The sequence below is a fragment of the Aythya ferina genome, assembly GCF_964211825.1.
Source record: "Aythya ferina genome assembly, chromosome: Z".
Classification (NCBI taxonomy): Eukaryota; Metazoa; Chordata; class Aves; order Anseriformes; family Anatidae; genus Aythya; species Aythya ferina.
Genome location: NC_140299.1, coordinates 5,874,895 through 5,891,126, shown reverse-complemented (window position 1 = coordinate 5,891,126; position 16,232 = coordinate 5,874,895). Strand labels below are relative to the sequence as shown.

At 37.7% G+C, this 16,232-nt stretch overlaps 1 long non-coding RNA gene across 2 annotated transcripts; it reads left to right on the top strand.

The window, feature by feature from the left end:
- The first annotated feature begins 2,731 nt into the window (after positions 1 to 2,731).
- LOC311427024 lies at positions 2,732 to 11,884 on the top strand. 2 transcript variants are annotated; one of them, XR_014687176.1, is made up of 5 exons: positions 2,732 to 2,928; positions 3,023 to 3,108; positions 6,842 to 6,900; positions 9,623 to 9,788; positions 10,717 to 11,884. It is a non-coding gene; the product is annotated as an uncharacterized lncRNA (long non-coding RNA). The 2 variants fall into 2 exon arrangements; XR_014687175.1 differs by lacking the exons at positions 3,023 to 3,108; positions 6,842 to 6,900 and having other exon boundaries at positions 2,732 to 2,900.
- The last annotated feature ends 4,348 nt before the right edge of the window (positions 11,885 to 16,232 follow it).

The following is a 16,232-nucleotide window of genomic DNA, read 5'->3' as shown; positions in this document are numbered from 1 at the left end:
CAGTTTTCTTACTAGTCTTTGATATTAAATACATAACAATAGATAGAGTGTTCAAATCACTAGGGCTCTAAGTTCATTAAGTTACATAGGGTTCACTAAGTAACTAGTTACTATCAGAATTAACATTGTGCAGGCTTTGTTGAAATAGTGCAATTTATTTCATCCAGAAACTGAATTTGAATGCACAACAGAGTTAGAAAGGAGGAAGAGCCTTTCTCTAACCATATAATAGGAATTTGGAACATTTAATGCCCATAAGATTTACTCTGTAATTGTACGTTCTTTCTCACAGAATTCTCACAGTGAGTTTCCCCGTCCCTTTTATTTATTTCGGAATTTTCCAATTTATTTCGGAAATTTCCATCACACCTACAGCTGGAACACCTGACAAGTAGTCCATTTGCTTTTGCAATTCTTGACAAAGAATTCTAATTTAACCCAGAAGAAAACTGTTCTGATTCCCATAAATGGTAACAAAAGATGGGTCTGCTTACACCAAAACTGAATTATGACTAATATGCCCAGAAGTCATGTACTTTATTTCAAAAGTAGGATCCTGTTTTTATAGTTGATTAAAGGCAGAAATGTATTCCCCCTCCATTTGACAGCTTGAAGATCCTTTGCAAGCACAGAAATAAGAGTGGACATGGATTTTCTTGAGTACAAGAATTCAGAATCATATTTTAATGGCCTTAAAGTTCCATTTTAATTACGGGAAAATAATTTGAAGAAGATTGGTAATAGGCAAAACTTTGAGACCTTTTGTTCTTTAGTGCAGTGAAGGAAACCTCATTAGAGAGGATTTTCTTAGTTAGTAGGGCTTCGGGGTTAATGAGCTGTGAGTGATAATATATAGTAGTAATCCCTCATGGCTGTAACAAGTTGTATTTTATAAACTCCTTAATCTCAGTGGTGAAGGAGATGTCGGGTATGGGAAAGAGAAGAAACTAATTTGCAGAGCTCAGGGAAATTCCAGAGATTTTGCTCTGTGTCTGGAAGTTATTTGGTAAAAAATAACTACAGGTACCACCAGGTCAAAGAAAGGGAATATTATCTGCATGTTTACCTAAATGGTGTCATGGGGATGACAGGTAAGAACATTTTCTACACTCACTTTCTAGGTAGAGAAGAGCTATATACATGGAGAAGAATAAGCCAAGAGAATATCTTTGATGCGTACTCTGTGAGAGTTAGGCATCTTAAGCATAATTTTGAGGATCAAGGACAGAGACAATAAAAAAAAATAATAATAATAAAAATATTGCCTTATTAAAAATAAATAATTAAATAAATAGATAAAGAAAAAAAGAAGAAGAAGAAGAAGGAGAAGAAGGAGAAGAAGGAGAAGAAGGAGAAGAAGGAGAAGAAGAAGAAGAAGAAGAAGAAGAAGAAGAAGAAGAAGAAGAAGAAGAAGAAGAAGAAGAAGAAGAAGAAGAAGAAGAAGAAGAAGAAGAAGAAGAAGAAGAAGAAGAAGAAGAAGAAGAAAGGGAAGAGTATAGACATGTGGTTGTTACTGTGTTAATGCAAACTCACTTGTGAGGAGCCTGGTACCTAGGGATAGAGTCCAGCACCCTGTTAGCATGTAGTGACAGCAGGGAAGGTCAAATTGGTGTTTACAAGAATTATCTTGCTAAGCCACCTCAAAACAACACAAAAGAAGTGCTTCAGCAAGGAACATAAGTCTGTTTTCTATAAGTGCCTTAAAAGTTCTTCCTTATGCTGACAATGTCAATGAATTTTCCTTTATTCAGTGAGCTGGGTTAGCTTTCTCTTCTTAGAACACACTTGTTATCTGACATTACAATAATTACAGATGTTTTCTATGAGAAGGAAAGTAAAATCTCAGTTCTTCCAGAAGAAATTAAAAACCAGGGCTCCTGTTACCACCACATTTTGTGGACTAATCTATTAGCTCTCTTCAGTCAAAGAAGCAGGACCCCAGTTAAATTACATAAATTAAGCTCACGCTTAAGTTCTGTCACTGACAGAAGGCTTAGGAATCACTATAGTAAATGTTCTGGGGCTTGAGACAGGAGAACATGATTCAGTTTGCCTGCAGAAAATTTCTCCTGTTCCTGAGAAAAATTTAAATCTATTGGATGGATAAAATATGTAATGAAAAATATATTTATTTTTAATATATATATCCATTAGAAATTAGAAATTTATGATATATATATATGTATATATATATAAATAAAAACTGCTAAAACATACACAATTATTTTATTTTATTTTATTTTATTTTATTTTATTTTATTTTGGTGGGACTAGGATTGGGGTTACATGGGGGTTCATTAGTAGAGGAGGGGGTTGAACCATCATTTCCGGGGTATGGGCCCCGAAATGTGCATTTTTTATTTTTATTTTTTATTTTTTTACAACTGCCTATTAGCAAGAATCCTGTGGAAGTCTTTATGCTCATCAGCAGTGACGTCTGACATTCTTCAGACATCTTTTGTACTTAACATAGTATGTAACACGAGTTATCACAGGTGTCACTGTTAAATATTTGTGGAAAATCATTTTAGCTTTCCAGTTAAATGTTGTAAACATTTGCAATGCCCATGTGAATTTGATGAGTACTAATCTTCAACAGGTGTAAATCATTGTAACAGCATTAACTAGGACTAGTTAAACATTTTTCCCTTCAAAACTGCCTTTCAACAGAAAATCAGTTTTTTGTTATTTACATGTTAAATGGATATGATTTCTGGGGAAAAATATTTTTTTGAAAAAACATTATTTCAAGGAACATATAAGCTGGACTTTAAAATGGATATTTTACCTCTGATAATTCACTATGGTTTCTTGTGGAAATGTTAGTCAAGTGTTGCATCTTCCTTTAAGAGACAATTTTTTCCACTACATTTTATATTTCAGGAGGTGATCTTGAAGAGGTAATAGATGTTTCACTTTTCATTCAAGGTATTCTTAAAAAAAATAAAATAAAATAAAAAAGTTTTAGTTATGCGTCTAGCTATCCACTGTTTTGCAAAAGGTCTCTTAAGTTTCCTTTCAGTACCATTTCAGGACTTAAGGGTGTAAAGAAGAGTCTTTCCATGGAAGTGGTTTAGGTATTTTATTTGTAGGGGGACAACAGATCAGGTGAGTTTTATTTTTTCCTCATAATTAACTTCAAAATATTTTGTTCCTTCTTGAATAAGAGGGAAAGAAGGAAACTATTTTGCTTGGTGTAGTTTTGAAGAATACTAATCATTTTGCCTTAAGTAAAGTTCAGATAAGAATGCACCAATGTCAAGTAGAATGTTTTGTGCATATATATATATGTGTGTGTGTGTTTATGAATGTGTATATACATATATATGTATATATACACACACATATACATACTATATATATATACTATATACCATGTATAGTGTATGTATATATATATATATATATATATATATATATCACAGAATCACAGAATCACAGAATTTTCTAGGTTGGAAGAGACCTCAAGGTCATCGAGTCCAACCTCTGACCTAACGCTAACAGCCCTCCACTAAACCATATCCCTAAGCTCTACATCTAAACGTCTTTTGAAGACTTCCAAGGATGGTGACTCCACCACTTCCCTGGGCAGCCTGTTCCAGTGCCTCACAACCCTTTCAGTAAAGAAGTTCTTCCTAACATCTAGCCTAAAACTCCCCTGGCTCAACTTAAACCCATTCCCCCTCGTCCTGTCACCAGGCACGTGGGAGAACAGGCCAACCCCCACCTCGCTACAGCCTCCCTTGAGGTACCTAAAAAGAGCGATAAGGTCGCCCCTGAGCCTCCTCTTCTCCAGGCTGAACAAGCCCAGCTCCCTCAGCCGCTCCTCGTAGGACTTGTTCTCCAGGCCCCTCACCAGCTTCGTCGCCCTTCTCTGGACGTGCTCAAGCACCTCCATGTCCTTCTTGTAGCGAGGGGCCCAAAACTGAACACAGTACTCGAGGTGCGGCCTCACCAGAGCCGAGTACAGGGGGACGATCACCTCCCTAGCCCTGCTGGTCACACTGTTCCTGATACAAGGCAGGATGCCGTTGGCCTTCTTGGCCACCTGAGCACACTGCTGGCTCATATTCAGCCGACTATCAACCATCACTCCCAGGTCCTTCTCTGCCTGGCAGCTCTCCAACCATTCCTCTCCCAGCCTGTAGCTCTGCTTGGGGTTATTGCGCCCCAGGTGCAGGACCCGGCACTTGGCCTTGTTAAACTTCATGCAGTTGACCTCAGCCCATCGGTGCAGCCTATCCAGATCCTCCTGCAGAGCTTTCCTACCCTCAAGCAGATCGACACACGCACCTAACTTGGTGTCATCTGCGAACTTACTGAGGGTGCACTCGATGCCCTCGTCCAGATCATCGATGAAGATATTAAAGAGGACCGGCCCCAGCACCGAGCCCTGGGGGACGCCACTAGTGACTGGCCTCCAACTGGACTTGGCTCCATTTACCACGACTCTTTGGGCCCGGCTATCCAGCCAGTTTCTAACCCAACGAAGCGTGCGCCAGTCCAAGCCAAGAGCAGCCAGTTTCTTGAGGAGAATGCTGTGGGAGACGGTGTCAAAAGCCTTGCTGAAGTCAAGGTAGACCACATCCACAGCCTTTCCCTCATCCACCCAGCGCGTCACTCTGTCATAGAAGGAGATCAGGTTCGTCAGGCATGACCTGCCTTTCATAAAGCCATGCTGACTGGGCCTGATCGCCTGCTTCCCCTTCAAGTGCTGCATGATGACTCTCAGGAGGATCTGCTCCATGAGCTTTCCTGGCACTGAGGTCAAACTGACAGGCCTGTAGTTTCCTGGGTCTGCCCTCCGGCCCTTCTTGTAGATGGGCGTCACGTTTGCTAGCCGCCAGTCGATTGGGACCTCCCCCGATAGCCAGGACTGTTGATAAATGATGGACAGTGGCTTGGCCAGCTCCTCTGCCAGTTCCCTCAGTACCCTTGGGTGGATCCCATCTGGCCCCATCGACTTGTGCACATCTAAGTGCCGTAGTAGGTCACCAACCAGTTCTTCATGGATAATGAGGGCCACATCCTGCTCCCCATCCCCTTCCACCAGCTCAGGGTACTGGGTATCCAGAGAACAACCGGTATTGCCGCTAAAGACTGAGGCAAAGAAGGCATTGAGCACCTCCGCCTTTTCCTCATCTCTTGTAACTAAGTTTCCCCCCGCATCCAGTAAAGGATGGAGATTCTCCTTAGTCCTCCTTTTTGTGTTGATGTATATATATGTTGATATATATATATAAAATTGACCTGTACTTTGAAAGAGGAGCCTAGAAAGTGAAATAGGTTTTCATGATTTCAAACAGCTTAAGACTTTAACAGTACCTAAGACTTTCATCTGTATATCACAAATAACTTTATAAGAGGTAGCAGTAACATTGCCATATTAAAGAAAAAATGGAGGGAAAAAAAATAAAAAATAAATTATATCCCTAAATTCTGCAGCAAGTCTTTAATAGATGGCTTTTGTTGATTTTGATAAACTTTGGATTAAGTCTATAGCAAGAAAGATTATTTTTGCAGTTTCCTATTCAAGTAAATAATGTAAACAAGAGATTCTTCTATAGACTGGAACATGTGCTTTAGTTTAAAGACATGCTGGAGTATTGTCCTGACCAGAAATGTTTCCCTGAAGTAAGACTTTGGGCTTGCTGCCCAGCTTACAATATAATATGAAGAAGATAGTGAAGTCATGCAATGGAAGAGTGTAGGAAGAACAGGCTGGGGAATGCAAAACATCCAGGGCTGGCGAGGTACCATTGTTCGGAACAAAAGACTGAAATGCTTTGGAACAAAACTCTGGAAATAAATTTGAAAATAAAGTGTAATATTACCACAGAGTCATATTGTCTATAGCAAGAGTGCTTAAGAGAGAGGGAGAGAATATTCGACTGGTAATATTTTAAAGGGTAACCAATGCTCACTAGCAGCTGCAGTAAGACATTAAGTAATAGAGCACAGTAATGTTAACAGCTCTCTTGGTAAGAGTGGTAAATGAAATAAACCTCAGCATTCGGTGTATCATTAATCTATAGTGAATAATGGCACTGGTAGTGTAAGGAGATTAAAAAGGGCATTGTAAACATTTGTGGCTGTATAATATACAAATTAAAAATGTGTGAATGCTCACAGCTGCATAATCTACAAATTAAAAAGTGTAATAGCATAGCATTAATTACTGGCTGATCAATTCGCCCATAATTGCTGGCATGTAGATGAACAATTACAGGTCCGAAATGTTATTTGTGAAAGAGACATTGACCTTGGAACCATAAGAAATGATAATATGTTATAAGGCAATACAGGCTTGTGTCAAAAACCCTCTATCAGTATTTGCTCTTGCAGGCTAGTTTGTTCTGCAACCCTAATCATACTTTTTCCTGTACGTTATTGTGCCTGAAGTAGATTATTTTATGTCTGAATTGCACAAATATCGGACTGCAGAGTATTTCCTGTAATCACTGTAGATAGATGTTTATATGCATGTTACTCAGTAGATATGTAAGCAGGACTGCAACTTATTACAGGAGAGGGGTTGATATCAGATCCAATTAGTTAGGCTGCTGAGCATTTCCCTGTTACCTCATCCTACTTCTATTTACTAATATGTTTGCTAAATGTCAATGGCTTAGTCTGTTTGGTTCAGATTTGTTGGTTTGTGTGTTTCTTTAAAAATGTCAGCAAGAACCCTGTACGTAGTTCTGAGAATTAACCTAGAAAAACTGCAAGTGCTTTTCCTGTTTTAAAATGCTTGCAAAAGGGTCTTGAAATACAGCAGGAGGGAGTGTTGCTGGGCAAGAGGAAAATTTTTTTATTCACCCCTGTGCACTGTTTTTTGCAGCAAAAGTATCTCCCACCTACTCCATGGAGACTGCTAGATTACAGCAGCCAGCCTGGGAGGTAGGCTTCAAAGCAGGGGAAAGATTCAAGAGGGAAGAAACCTTGGGACTAGAGGAGGAGAGAGCTTTGCATAAGGAGGGTGGGAGTGTGTAGATCTGGCTAAGCCTAAGCCAAAGATCAAAGACGGGAAGCAATGAAAGAAGGTTGGTCCTGAAAAGGGAGAGAAGATAATTAAATCTTTCCATGTGTATATACAAGTTATAGCATCCTTAATTACATACTGCTTTTCTACTAGCGGCAAAAAATGCAGCGATTTCTAGATGGATGCAATTGCATAATTAAGAGCAGCCAATTCTGACACTTTCTTGTTTGGAACAGTGATAACTTTTCTAACATGATGTATAAATTGTACATATAACATGTAGGTCTTGATTCTGCATATATATCCACTTGCTAACTACTTAGATAATGCCACTTTTTTACGTGATTGCTATCATACATCAAATCAAACATATGTAAGCATAAGAGACTTTATTGGTCCTTATCTCAATGCAGAGACTTCTGTAGTTCGTTCACTTGCCCACAATAACTTCCTTTATAAATATCAGGGAGGGCGTATAGTCTTGTTCCATTTGCTATTTCTATCTCCATCTCCTATTTACATCCCTTCAGTTCTGATTTTTCCTGTCCTGATGTCATGTAATATTTCAGAGTCTGTGCAACAAAACAATTCTGACTAGTAATAGGCAATAGAATAGGACATTTGGAAAGCTATTTCTCTCATCAGAAAGTTTAGTACTAGGTTCAGGAAAATCCACTGTCTAAGAAAAGGTCCTCTAGCAACCAGAAACATATGACCCAAAGCTCTGCTCTCTGGACTGGTTCTCCAAAGAACATAAAATCACATTTAAAGTCTTAGTCCTGATAGCCACAGCTCTCCATTGGATCTGCACAGGTTATCCAAGAAATTACTTCATCCTGCACAGCACTGACTGTTCATAACAGAAAAAAGGTAACTCCAGCATTAGGAATTAGACTTGAAAATGGTGAGAGTATCTGTGCATGGAGTCCCAAAACACATCAGCAACTCCAGGAAATGCATCTTTTCCAGCAAAAACATGATGGAATAAAAGGGGAGGGAAAACAACAACAGAACTCAACATACTTGCTTACTTGATTTATTTTTGTTCTCTTTGGCATGCATAACCTTTAAAGTGTCTAAGACTGGAGCCAGGCAGTAACTTCCAGAGTTTGATATTTTGTGTACATTTTTCAGAAATGTTTTCTGTATCTTTAAACAAAATAATTCTTTGTTATCAGGTCGTCCATACAATATTTATTATAAAAGAATTTATAACTTGATGTTCACAGAGGAAATGGGTTGTTGGTGGTGTGAGAACATTAAGTTATCAGCACCCGAATCCTTCTGAGGACAACGCTGATAGTTCCTTCCTCCTCAATCTTGGATCTCCTTGGATCCAATGGAGATTTTTATGTATTTCCTACATATTTTTATATCTTGCAATGGCCTACATCTCCATGTTACATCCAAATTCATTATATATGCTGCATTTTATGTATGTGAGATAAAATTTCTCTATTCTCTTTCTTACCACTGCAGCCACTTTTGTCCAGCTTGATTTTAAAGAAAAAAATAATGGCTGGGTTGTTTATAGCCATTGGATCTTCACTGCCAACCTGAGCTGTCTGTTAACATCCCATTCCTGTACTCATTTCCACCACGTGACCCTCAATTTCAAGGCTAGTACTATGGTACAAAGCCTGTATGTTTTGATACTGTGTTATTATGTTAGTCATGAATCTCATTCTACATGGAATACCTACTTGTTCCAACTATCTACATAAAATGTATGTCTGGATGATAAGCTAACAAAAGCAAAACAAAGTCAGCACAGCCACACAATGATTAACAAGCTTGCTGCTACAGCTAAACCAAGTGACCACACACCTAGAGGCAGGTTAAGAAAAGTTCAAACAGTCCGATGTGGCCCAGAGCTGAGGCCTTGCAAGCTCCAGAGAAATTGGTGGTCCAGTACTGACAGTTGTGCTCTGACTGGTGTACAGGGCAACTGGTCAGGATTTTTTGCACAAGAAAAAATTGGATGAAAATGAAATCTGATTTGGCATACAGCAACGTGTCCTAGGATGGAGGGGAAAAAAAAAAATGTTTTTTTTATTTTTTCATACTTTTTACCTATAACCTTTGTTTTAAACTTTGAGTCTTTTTCTGAGAAAATGGTAAGGAAAAACAGTATAGTAAAACAATATAATAAATGAAACTTTTTGTATAATGAAAAAATAAAGTTTCAGATATATAGGGATATATTTGAAAAGATATAGGCTTTGGTTACTAAACAATGATGAAAAATTAAACACTATAATATTTTGATAAAAATAAGTACTTAATATCAGAAATCAGGATTATCTTTTCCTATCTATAGTTTTATTTTCTTATTCTTTACTGCTATTATATAAAAAATTAGATGATAGCAGTTTTAGTAACCCAGACTTGACCAAACCTGAATTTGAAGTTTGAAACACAGAGTAATAAGTAGCCTTATATTATTTATGAATGTCACAAAACATAAAAGTCAAAGGAGACAAAATATGATATACAAATAAAACCTTTTAACTACTGATTGTGACTTTTAGATGTCTCAGGTTTTGGACAGTCAATTTGATATACATTGCACAACCACGTATCTGAGAAAAAAAAAAAAAAGGTCCAACCACTGATAAGCTGTCCTTTTCACCCCTGCAGGTACATCAAATTCTGTTGCATCATGCAGATGGTTATCATTTAAGATGTAAAAGTCTGTGTCAGCCTGATATAGAGCCATATGAAAGCCATCAGGAGATGAAGAAAGAGAGGCTAGTGGAGAACAACAAACTGCTTTTTCAAAAATATTGGCCTCATAACTTGTATGGTATGCAATTACAACAATAGTGATAATTAAGTTTAAATGTTGGCCATCCTTTTTGGATGTTACAATAGAGTATTTTGATACCAGAAAGCTGTATGGAAAAGAAATGTTGAGTACTGTCATCATAGGTGGCATTTTGACTGCTACCTAAACTTAGCCTATGACAACCCTGAGCTATGCAGGGTACCTTGACTAAATTAAACAACAAAGAGCGAGCAAGAGTCCATAGGTGAAAAGAAAGATACTGTCAAATCATTAAGGAAATTGTTATGGAGCAGGACAGCTAGATGACGTTGCTTGTTGTCTGGTGACCAACTGATTTTATTGCTCTCTTTATGCTTAAGTAGATTGAACTTCTGTTTAGAAAGCAGAAAGAATGGTGGCAAAAAAGGCCATTTGGCTTCTCCAACATAAAGCAAGACTTCTTATTCACAGCACTTATACATTCTTCAATAGAAATGAAAGGAAAATAAAACAATCGAGACTGGTTGCAGCTCTCACTTATCCTACACAATCATTGTGACAGGAGGCTTATACATCTGTAAGGAATGTTTCTTTCTGAAATTTAACAGTTGTTTCCATGACACTGATGTCTATTGAACTGTGTTTATTTTTATTACATTGTGGAATTGTTATTCTGTTTTATACATTGGTAGCTTTTAGATGGATTGAAATTTTATATAAATTCTCTTATTTCACAAGCTGGAGATGAATGAGAAGAAGAAAGGGTAAGAGCAGTGTTATTGAAGTGTTTTATAACCTTCAGGCAAACATATAAAAAAAATAATTTAGGCTCCAAAATCAGTCACAGAATATATGTGCAGACCTTAAAATAAAAACACAAATAGATTGAAATGATGAAATAGATTGAAATTGATGAAAACACAAAATTGAAATAATAATCTCTTTCTTTACTGGTCTTTCTTTCCAGTGTATCCTTTTAGATGGCCATGGCCCTTAAACTGCTTGAAAAATGTCCTCTTGGTTACCTCAGCTGGATTGGACTGTGGCATTGTCCTTCAGATGTCCTGAGACATGTTAGACTGGGACATGTCAAGGGGAAGTTGTAAAGTCAGGAGAGCTTCAAAGCTGAAGACGGTATCATTACACCAAGTTTTAACAACTGTTCAGGCGTATGTCAGTGGAATAAAGGACAGTAGTTCGGCTGGAAAAAATCTAAAAAGATCATCAAGTCCCGGAGCCTAACCACTCTGGGGCTAAACAAAAGTTAAAGCATGTTTTTGAGGTCATTAACCAAAAGCCTCTTGAACAGGCTGAGGAGTAGGACACCAGAAGGATATTGCCATTAACTCTTTGATTGGTGGAATGGCTGACTGGGGCAAATCTTTAATCCATCAAAATCTGAAGGATTCTGAAATACAGAAGGATTTTCAAAGGTAAAATGATAACCTGGCTGTGGCACCTGCCTCTGCAAACTTACCAGTTTTAATTGCAGGAAAGGCATAGAAATAGCACTGAGACCTAGCAGATTATTCTTTGGCTGTTTGCCAACTACAAAGTATAAATGTAGTACCTAAGCTTTTAAATAGCGTGCAGGCATAAGACACTAGCTTACAAAGGATAAGAGTCTTGCACCTTATTCCTAACCTAATACACCATATATTATATTCATTCTTCCTTTTCTTTGTATCTGAATTAAATCTTAGGGCTGATATCAAGTTATTGGCATCCACATGTAGTGCTGAATTATAAAAAATATTTGTCACACCTGACTCTTACAGCTAAAACAAAGATGTTTTAAAAAATATGGCCCTCTGACTGTATAAGCTTATATCAACTTTTTTCCCCCTCTCTCCTGTGAAGCATGGCTTAGAAGTCACAGCCGGCACATTAGAAAAAAGAAATACAGTAAAAATGAATAAAATATACTCTCATTCACAATTTCCTAGAGGCTCCTTGGTCGTTAATTGAAACTTTTGTCTACTTTATTGAACAATAAAAGTGACAGAAACTACTCTCAGGTGCCCTTCAGTATTAAAAAGAGGATAAAGGGTTCCTAGCAAAGGTGACAGAAATTAATGTGGTGAGCCCAGCTATCAAACATTTTGATATGTGAATTGCCTGATATTTCTATAATGCCTTCTTATGATTGGAAATGTTATCTCTTCTATTGAATCAATAGAAAATGTTAAAGCTCCGTGGAACCCCAATTACAAAATAAAGCTAGAAGGTTAACATCTGAGACCAGCAGAGATAGAAACAATTTCTATTGTCATACCTTTCTGACAAGTAAATGTCAGAAACATAACACCTTCCGCCAGGCTCAGTACAGAGCACATGTAAAAGAGTGATTGCAAGGCAGTCTCAAGTCAAATCACCTGTCATCTCAGCTTTGACATGGAATTACTTTTGTTTTATGCATCTATTAACCTTGAACTATCAGCATTTGTTTTAATGTTCTGGTCTGAAGTGACCTAAATGTACTTCTTTAATGCACTTCCTGCTGTAGCTAAAAGGGGGAAAGAACAGGGGGGAAAAACAAAAAATAACTATTAGGATGGGGAAAGCAAAGTCCATTTTGGTTCCTGTGGCCTGCCTATGAGTACAGCAGTCCATTTCCCAGCTCTCATCTTGTGGCAGACATCTCAGAGACTTATCTGGCAGAAAAGATGGGAGAATGGAGGGGTGTCAGTAGCATCTCACACAATGCCTCTGGCCTACATGGTGTACATCCCATTTCCTTTTTTTCACAGTGAGGCTAGAGGGGAGGAAAGACGACTACTAGAGGATGTAAAACCCTCCAGCTGCTGCAAAACAGGAACTCTCAGGGCTCCTAGGTAAGACAACAGTTGTATCACAACTTTATGAAAAAAGCCATGTCTGAAAAGAACATGTCTAAGCTCTTGAGTCAAGAAATGATATACAGATGATGTTGTTTTCTGACCAGTGCAAAACACAGTATTAAAATATTGGCTGGATATTAGAAAGTGAGGTTCTTAATGATTACACCAAAAGATCTCATTTGAGAGATTATCCCGGAATCAGCATACAAATCAGAATACAAATTTAAAAGAGTGGAAGTAACCATTGTCAAACATTCCTAAGCAAAGCAGAGAAAGACTTTCCATCTGTACATTTTACTCTGTGTTTCCCAGCCTAAATGCCCTGCAGTGTGAAGGAAAGACATGCTTCAACACCAGCTAAATAAGTTGTGACTAGGCTTCTCAGATGATTTGGACCATTTATTCCTTAAGGAACATGTTATTTTAAGCCAAGCTTTGCAAGATGACCACCTACGAAAATCCCTTTGTTTGGAAGATGCAGTCTTTTGAACATAAGCATTAACTTATTGCGTGTATTACACGTTTAAGGCTTGTTTAAATTAATCTCAGAGACTCTGTTGCCACAGGGTTTGGGCACCTTACACACTTTAATATGGCAATCCTTAACATTTTCTGAAAGGTAATTATTCTTACAGGAGTCTAAATTCCAGATGGCCAGTTTTTCAATGGCATGAATAACAGTAAGATGCCACTTCAAGACACTGAGTTGCAGGTATCTAAATATCATTTTGAAATCTAACCTAGATAGAAAGGCCAAACCCTTATACAGATTAAATATACTGAGAAGTGTGTAGTGGAGTTTTCTAAAGCATCAAAGTAGTGTTTAGTGTTCATTTTAAACAGCCATTCCTCAGGTGGAGAAGAATTTCCAGTCAGAGAACTGGACACTAAAATACATTGTAATTATTTTTATTTCAACTACCATCATCATTCTTTTTACACTTAACCAACACCATAGAGAAGAAATTTCTCCATTACAAACAGTACACAGAATTTTGGTGGTCCTGCAATATCTCTTATATGTGACTTTCCGGGGTTAAAACTGTGCTTGGTACAACCTCTTCTCTTTCCTGTCTTTGTCTCCTTTAAGGGTAAAATGATTAGGACACTGTTCTCCTAAGCTCTAGGGGACCAGCATGAACATGAATATGGGCCTGAGACATAATTCAGATTCCCAATTATTTAATAGTGTATAAGGCAGAGATTATTGCTTGCTTATTTTCATTATTTTAGAGTTATCCCCGTGAATTCAATAATTTTGTGTAAATTTAAAAAATCATAGATGAAGTTTGGTCAACCATGAAAATGGAAATATGTAAGCTTGCTGCAGCTTGATGCCCACATGTATTTATAATTAGTTGCTTCTAAGAGTTAGGAACTCAGTCTTGATGCAGTGAATATTTATTATTATTATTATTATTATTATTATTATTATTATTATTATTAGAGATTAATCTGTCATCTAGAGAATAATCAAAGGGTGTATAGATTCCTCTATTTAAGGGACATGCCCTCTGGGGAATGCCGTCACCATGGCACATGTAAAGTGGAAGACTCACATATACTGGGAGAATGATGTTTGTACTTTTTTAGCAAATGGTGTACTGAATTGTAAAAGTCTGAAAGACAATTATGTTGTGTCAGGTTTTGTGAATATTAATTCATAGGGCTGGGCTGAAGTGGCTCAGCTGGGAGAGCGTTAGACTGAAGACCTAAAGGCTCCTGGTTCAAGCCCAGGCTTTAGCAGTGTTTTGGGGGTTCCATCTCTGAGCTCATCAGTACAGGAGAGACATGGACATACTGGATAGAGTCCAGTGAAGGGCTATATAAGATGGTCAGGTGACTGGAGTGCCTCTCATATGAGGAAAGGCTGAGAGAGCTGGGACCATTCAGCCAGGAAAAGAGAGAGCTCTGTGGGGGAATCTTATCAGTCTATAAATACCTTGTGGGATGGTGCCCAGTGACAGGACAAGGGGCAATGGGCACAAACTGAAGCAGAGGAAAGTCCCTCTGAATACCAGGAAACACCTTATTGTGCGTATGATGGATCACTGGAACAGGTTGCCCAGAGAGGTTGTGGAGTCTTGTTATTCTGTGATCCCAGGATAATACATCCTCAAAGATCCACCATCATTATAAATCTAGAATATTGATGCATTTATGTGTCTTTTTATTTACCCCAATTGAGCTATTGTGGCATATACACATTGTTAAAAAAAAAAAAAAAGAAGAATCAGGCCATTAATATAGTCACAGTTGTAATTGCATTTTTATTCATTCAATGCCCCAAAATGTGAAGTTAACAGCTTGTTATGTGGGTGTACATTAATAAGCACAATGGGGGTTCATAATAGAGCTTCTAGGTGCTAATGCAATATGAATTCATGAATTAATAATTGCCATTAATTAAATCTACAACCGAATATCACCCAACAATGACTAACATAGGAAGAAAAGTCTCAGCAGCCTCTCTGTCACACCTCGCTTGTGGCTGTTTCTAGGAATTTTTCATAGTCTGAGGGAATAAAGTTTAGTGGAGGGAAAAGAAAAAGGTGAGGTATAGAAAAACAGTCCCTTCAGAAGGGAATGAATTATTGAAATTCAGACAGAAGTAAGAGGAAACACAGGAAGACAAAGTCACTGTGAAACTCCAACAGGGAAAAAAGCCCAGATGGCCTATGGAAATGATAAAATTAAGTCTTAAATTGATAGTGATACTAAACTTGGGACTTGATTATCCTGACAGATGTGCAGACGACTGCCATTGACTTCAATAGGAGGTGTGTGTGTGATGGGGAAGTCAGACTTTAGAACTGCTGAACTGTGTTCAGATAAGGAGAGTGAACCTGAGGAATGACAACCTCTAGGTAAAAACGGTAACTTCAACTTTATTTGACTGAAAATGTGAAAAAATGTGAGTGACTAAATGGCTGAAAAAATGTGAGTGACTAAGATGTTTTCACTAAGAAAAAATAAATATATAAATAAAATGTAAATAAGAGGAAGTCTGTTACCTGGTGAAAGGTTATAGAAATTTCATGGAGAATCAGTTCCCTCCTCCACCTTCCCATTCTCCTCCTACAAAGTATTGTTAAACACCAGTTACATTTAATTTAATTACACTGGTGTGAGTGTAAAGTAACTCGAGAAAGTACAGTGATTTTACACCAGTTTGTACCAGCTTTATTGAGATGCAGATCCAGCTTGAGGGGTGTAAAGAAATATGAGATAATAACATAAAATGACTAAAAAGGGTCTTGTCTGAAAACATGAACAATAATTCTATGATTGAAAGGATGTGAACATTATAGCAACTTTAAGGGCTATTAAGCCAGTTCCTATGTGAATCTGTAGTGTGAATTGTATAAGCATTTGGAATGTGTTGATGATAAAGGGATTCATAAAAGTTGTTATGCTGATTTTATGTTGATGGATGTTAGAATATAAGGTGAATTATTAACCACAGGAAAGTGAGACTAATGTTTAAGTGCTGTGATATATGTGTAATTGAAAGCAATTTCTTATATAGAACAAGGAGATTGTGGGCATAAGTGAAACAAACTTTGAATAAAATACAGGTGAAGTGGAATCTGTTGGGTGTTCAGAGCTAGGAAACAAAGGGAAAATAAACTTGCCTGAAAAA